At 34.0% G+C, this 7177-nt stretch overlaps 1 non-coding gene across 1 annotated transcript; it reads right to left on the bottom strand.

The window, feature by feature from the left end:
- Window positions 1–6782: 6782 nt before the first annotated feature.
- Window positions 6783–6888, bottom strand: LOC117310460 (U6 spliceosomal RNA). The gene has a single exon (XR_004524606.1). It is a non-coding gene; the product is annotated as a U6 spliceosomal RNA (small nuclear RNA).
- Window positions 6889–7177: the final 289 nt, after the last annotated feature.

Below are 7177 nucleotides of genomic sequence, written 5' to 3'. Positions count from 1 at the left end.
CATCCGGAGCCTGTACTCCGCAACGGGAGAGGCCACAACAGTGAGAGGCTCGCATACCGCAAAAAAAAAAAAAAAAAAAAAAAAAAAATTACGTAGCAATCAAAGGATGATTTACTATTTGGGAACTTTTGTCATAGATTTGGAGATCACTGCTGCAGAAGATCAGCAATAATTTGTTTTAATGAATGAGGAGCAATGTCTAAATATATTCTGAATTCTTAGAGTCTTGCTGCTCAGTTATATTAAATTGTATGAGTTATTGATGGGAGAAAAATCTCGTAAGTAAATAGAAAAACGAGGATAACGTTCCCATCAATACTCTGATACTGTTTTACTCCTTGCTGTAAAATACATTCTTCCACATGGTAAAATGCTCCACATTTATATTTTATGGAACATCTATCTACCTATTATCTTTGAATACATATAAAGATACATATATATCTGTATATTTGAGTATATAAAACTATCTCCATAGTTACTATTTTACATAATTATTTCATATATTTTAAATGACTTAAGGTTTTAAACAATTGATATTGACATTGAATTTCAAAATTCTTGAGATTTTAGAGCCAACTTAATGGAATATCCAAGCAGAATTCAATAGGATGATCTATTTATAAATATTATTTTAAATAAACATATACATATTTGTTGTTTAAATCAACTATACATACTTGTTTTACATAGAATTATGTCTTTTGGAATTTATGTAATTCAGCTTTCAAGTGTAGCTAACATGAATTTTCTTTACCTAAAATTATATCTTCTTTGTAAGATATTGCTTCCCTTCACCATATATTTGACCACTTAAAATGGAGTTAAGAGGAAAAGATATGCATCAATGTCTAAGCCAAGTACACAAAATAAAACACCTCCTACGTCTAGAAAGCTTAAAGGCTGACAAGATCTGTTGAAGAAATATGGATAGGGATTAAATTGTTTTACTCTTTTTCCTCTATATCAGAACATCCAGACAATTTATTTACTATGACAATTTCTTCTATTTTATTTTTTAATGAATTTATTTTACTTATCTATTTTTGGCTGTGTTGGGTCTCCATTGCAGTGTGCGGGCTTCTCACTGCCGTGGCTTCTCTTGTGGAGCACAGGCTCTAGGTGCGCGGGCTCTAGAGCATGGGCTTCAGTAGTTGTGGCGTGTGGGCTTAGCTGCTCCAAGGCATGTAGGATCGTCCCAGACCAGGGCTCGAACCCATGTCCCCTGCATTGGCAGGTGGATTCTTAACCACTGCGCCACCAGGGAAGCCCCAAATTTCTTCTGTTTTTACACTCGAAAGATTGATATTAGGTTAAGGTAAAAAACAAATTACCCAACAACAACAAAAAAAACCCTGTGCAAACAAAATTTAAACAAAAAACAAAAAAAAGAATTGCAAATCTCTTTCTCAGAAATGTGGGAGGGGAAGAGAGATATTATGTACCACAGTTAGAAATATACAAGTGTAAAGAGCCATGTGCTGCTAAAGGGCAGTACCATCCTTTATTGATATTATTACACTTGATATCTACAACAGAATATGTGTCACACTATAGGCAGGCACACTATAAAATTTTGCTGCATAATTGAGTAAGCTGCCTATATAAACCAAGCCTTAAAGGAAAGTTCACAGATACTAAAGTAATACAATTGCTAGTATTAGTCTGAATAAGATTTTATACACCTGGTTATTTTATAATGGTCTGCTCTAGAGAATTGGAATAAAAGAAAGACATGAGGAACATTCTACAAAATTATTGACCTGCCCATTTCAAAAAATATGAAGGTCATGAAAGAGAAAGATAGGAACTCTTCCCAAATAAAGGAGACTTAAGAGACATAACACCTAAATGCATGTTATTTGGATGCTGAACCAGGAAAAAAACAATTTTTTAAACTGTTTTGCTGTAATGAATATGAGGTCAACTGATGAAATTTGAAAAGGTCCGTAAATTAGATAATAGTAGTGTATCAATGTTAATTTTCTGATTTAAATAATGTACTATGATTGTATAAGAAAATGTCTTTTTTTAAAGGAAATTGCGAAATATTTAGAAATACATAGGCATCATGTCTGCAACATGAGCAGGAGAGGATGTGGCAGTATATTAACATTTGAGGAATCTAGGTGAAGAGCATACAAGAATTCTTTGTACTATTCTTGTAGCATTTCTGTAACTCTGAAATTACTTTTTTCAAGTTAACTGAAAGAATTATCTTTTTTAGTCAATTTATTCACAGGTTTTACAGATAGCATATATTTGACAAAGAATCAAGTATTAAGATATTTAGTTATGTTAAAGGATTGATTCGGAATTTCAGTGGGTAAAGAGGAAAGATACACAAAAGTAAAAACTGATCATATTTACATATGTAATGCCAAAAAGATAATAACTAACCAGAAAGCAAGTGTAGTTTTGGGGTACATATTTCTCACTTTCCTAGCTGTGGTAACAGGAAAAATTTTATATCGGTTTTAGGGCAAGAAACATCCTACCGTTTTCAAAGAATAAGTGTCCTGGTGGGATGAATTAAGGTACAGATTAAAAATACAGTTCCAAAATGACAATAATTTATAGGTAAGTTTAATAATTTGGAGAGATAGGAAACAACAGAGAATTTTTGGAAGATTTTCAATAGCAACTGTCTGCTGTAGAACAAATCTGCAGTTGCTGCTTTCCCCTTAGTGCTGTGGTATTGTTTTCATTGGGGCTTCAAGGGGAATCAGTGGCTGCTTGCCAGTTTCTGTGTTCGCATCCAGCTGTTCAGAGTTAAAGGACGTAAGTAGTTGTAAAGGCTGAGGTTTGGGCAGTCATGCAGTCTGCCTCTGAGACACAAGTAAGCATCTTACTAGACTATTTACAAATTTATATAAAATGGCAATCATTAGTACTGAGAGATAGTGAAGAGAGACAATGTTCTTGCTTAACCAGATAAATGAACAATACACCAAATACTCAAGAGGCGTTACCTGATGCATCTCTTTTCTGTTCCCATGTTTTCTTGTCACTACAACTCCCTGAATGCTCAAGACTCAGAATTTGACAAAGTAGAAAAACATTAGGAAAATTTACTGAAAGTTTTAAAAAAAAAACATAAACAGCTTTGCATGGTACACGTACAGAGCTTTTACATAACCCCTATAGATTAACTGACTTCCCACCTTTTAAAAGCAATAGGCAATAGAGTTTTTTCAGCTTTATTGAGGCATACTTAATATACAAAAAATGCACATGTTTAATGTACACATTTTTTGTGTTTGGATCTATGAATATATGTCTGATACCATCACCACAGTCAAGGTAATAAATATTTCCAGCACCTCCAAAAGATTTCTTGTGTCCCCTTGCTGTTTTTTCCTTTGCAGCAAGGGCACTTAACATGAGGTCTTTCCTCTTAACAAGATTATAGTGCACAATGCCGTATCGTCAACTATAGGCACTATATTTTACAGCAGATCTCTAAAACGTACTCATCTAACATAACTGTAACTTTATACCTATTGAACAATAACTCTCCATTTCTCCCTTCCCCATCCTCTGGCAACTACCATTCTATTCTGTACTTCTATGAGTTTGACTATTTTAGATACCTCATATAAGTAGGATCAAGCAGTATTTATCCTTGTATGACTGACTTATTTCACTCAGCACCATGTCTTCCAAGTCCATTCAATTTGCTGCAAATGGTAGGATTTCCTTTTTTTTTAAGGCAGAATAATATTCCATTGTATATATACCACATTTTCTTTATCTGTTCATTTGTTGATGGACATCTGGGTTTCTTGCATGTTTTGGCTATTGTGAATAATGCTGCAATGAACACTGAAGTGCAGATATCTCTTCAAGATCCTGATTTCAACTCGTCTAGATAGATACCCAGGAGTGGTATTAATGATCATATGGTAGTCCTGTTTTTAATTTATCAAGAAAACTTTACACTGTTTTTTTTTTTTTTTTGCGTTACGCGGGCCTCTCACTGCTGTGGCCTCTCCCGTTGCGGAGCACAGGCTCCAGACGCACAGGCTCAGCGGCGGCTCACGGGCCCAGCTGCTCCGCGGCATGTGGGATCCTCCCGGACCGGGGCACGAACCCGTGTTCCCTGCATCGGCAGGCGGACTCTCAACCACTGCGCCACCAGGGAAGCCCTACACTGTTTTTGATAGTGGCTGAACCATTTTATATTCCTACCAACAGAATACAGGGCTCCACTCTCTTCATATCCTTGCTAACGCGTACTATCTTTTGGGGATTTTTTGTGTTTGTTTTGCTAACAGCCATCTGTAGCAGGTGTGAGGTGATATCTCTTGAGGTTTTTATGTGCATTTCTGTGATGATTAGTGATGCTGTGAATTTGAATACCTTTCCATATACCCGTTGGCCATTTGTAAGTCTTCTTTGGAGAAATGTCTATACAAGTCCTTTGTCTTTTTTTTTTTGCTATTGCATTGTAGGAATTCCTTGTATATTTTGGAAATTAATCCCTTGTCAGACATATGGTTTTCAAATATGTTCTCCCATTTCATAGTTTGCCTTTTAACTCTGATATTTCCCTTTAGTTTGATGTCACCCCACTTGTCTATTTTTGAAATATATGAAATAGAGATTAGAAAAACATTCTGTAACATCCTGTGGAAAAGCATCTTGTGGAAAAACCCAAACGAACCTTTTGGCCAACACAGCACAAACGATAAGAGACTGCTGTGCAAATTATATGCTAACAAATTGGATAACCTAGAAAAATGGACAAATTCCTAGAAACATAAAACCTATCAAGACTGAATCATGAAGAAATAGAAAACCTGAACAGACTAATAATGAGTAAGGAGATGGAAGCAGTAACCGAAAACCTCCAACTAAGAAAAGCCCAGGACCAGATGGTTTGACTGGTGGATTCCACCAAACATTTAAAGAATAATTAATGCCAATCCTTCTGAAAATCTTCAAAAACTGAAGAGCAGGCAACAAGTCCAAACTCATTTTATGAGTCCAGAATTACTCAGATACCAAAGCCAGACAAGGATACTACAGCAAAGGTCTTATACATGTGCTTATGAAAATGCTAGCTATGGAAATCACTTGATCACTCCAGCTATATTATCAATTCCCATTACATGGGAAACCACATGAATTTGATTTTCTGACATCTCTGCTGAAAATGCTGTCATTCACAATTCTGATATCTATGCTAAGGACTACATCTCTAGATGCATCTTACAGTAGGAACATTGAATTGTCACAGAAGCATTGTTCCACGCATAATTAGGAAGAAATTCACTTCCCTCCCAACATGTATCACATGTTATAACATGGGTACCAAAGAAATGAGGCTTATACCCTAAAATCTCATAGGCCCTCATAAATACTGCTACTTTATTTTCTCTGTATCCTGTATTATCACAAATTATAGCAACAGTAAAAATGGCGATGCTAAAACAAAACAATAACTTTATTTTATGGAAAAGTGGGAGGCATATTGTAAAAAATTCAAATAATAGTTTTAAAATTATAAAATACAAGGAAGAAATAGATAATTCTAAGTCTTTCCAAAGGTGTTGGGTAATAGCTGGTGAATATCTTTCAAACATTTATTTATTCTTATATACACACAGAAGAACTGAGACAGACACATTTCTAAGTAGAAAAATAGATAATTTTGCAAGAAAGATGTACCCTATGTACTATATAAAAATAACATGAGCCTTCCTTGAATTTAATAGAAGAAAGGAAATGACATGAATATAAACCTGAAAAAATTAATGAACTTCAGATAAACACTTCATTACAGTTTGGGATATTTCTTCAACTAAGGTTAAGAAAAATGGTTATCAGTAAGATTAACTCTGGCTTTTAAAGATGTAGGTTTTTAACCTATAGATGTTTAATAATGACAGTACTTGTATTTCATTTTTACTTTGTATTTAAGATACATTTACATTTCTAACTGCAATTTTAGTTTCTTGAGTTCTAACTTAAAATGGAATCAATTTACACCACCAAGCATTTTATCCCAAATTTCCCATTTTTTAATCATTTCTAGATCAACTAGGTTTCATTATAATTAGACCCAAATGTTGCTTTTTGCCTTTATTTTTGAATGGCAATTTGGGTGAATAAATTATTTTAGAACATATTTTATTTCTTTCAGAACATTGAGGATATTTGTACATTTCTATTCTAGTTTCAGTGTAACTATGGAGATTCCTATGGTCCACTTTATTATTCCCTCAGTGGCTTTGCTTTTTATACCCAGATTGCAGTAGAATGCTTTCTTTATCCTTAAAATTCAATAACTTAACAGGATGTGCCTTGATGTCAATCGTTTTGAATGAGTTTCACTGATAAACAATCTGCTCTTTTAATCTGTAGATTCAATTCTCCCTTCATTTCAGTTAAATTTCCCAGTATTATACCTCTGTGTGCCTTTTATGTTTTATTTATAGATATCTTTTCTTTAGGGATGCCAATTATCCATAATACTGGTTCATTTTTGATTGGTGTCCAAATATTCTCTCTGATTAGTTTAACTATTCTATCTCTGTCTGCCTGTCTCTATCTCTGTCTCTCTCTCCATTCCCTGAGGATACAAAAAGGCTTTTCCTATTGATGGAAATGACTTTTATCCACGTTTACTGTCTCCAGTTTTTCTCATTTATTTATTAAATTTGTAGTCATGTTATTTTGGTTTTCAATTTGTCTCATTGGCCCTCCAGTCTCCATATTTTATTTTACTCTCAAGATTTAGCATCTCGTCTTTGAGCTTTTGTTCAATTAATTTCATTTAAAATATGAAAGCTTTCACAAATTTACATGTCATCTTTTCACATGGGCTATGCTAACTGTTTACTGTATCATTCCAATTGTAGAATATATATTACATCTAATTAAACAAGTAATAATAACAAAATAAGTTTAGATTTATCAAGTGTGCGTCAGGCATTGAGCGAAGTGATTTACATGCATTAATTTATTTAATTCTCACAGTAACTCTACTTAGAAGGTATTATTATTTTTCTCCATTCTACAGATGAGGAAACTGGAACTAAGAGAGTTAAATAATTTGCCCAAGGATATATAACTAGCAAAAGACAGAACTAGAAACAGGTTTATCATAATGTTATGCATATTTACTGACTACCATTCTTCTGCTTCATTAATGGCCCATCAGGCCCAGATA

Source organism: Tursiops truncatus, chromosome X (genome assembly GCF_011762595.2).
Source record: "Tursiops truncatus isolate mTurTru1 chromosome X, mTurTru1.mat.Y, whole genome shotgun sequence".
Classification (NCBI taxonomy): Eukaryota; Metazoa; Chordata; class Mammalia; order Artiodactyla; family Delphinidae; genus Tursiops; species Tursiops truncatus.
This window is presented reverse-complemented; position numbering and strand designations above follow the sequence as displayed.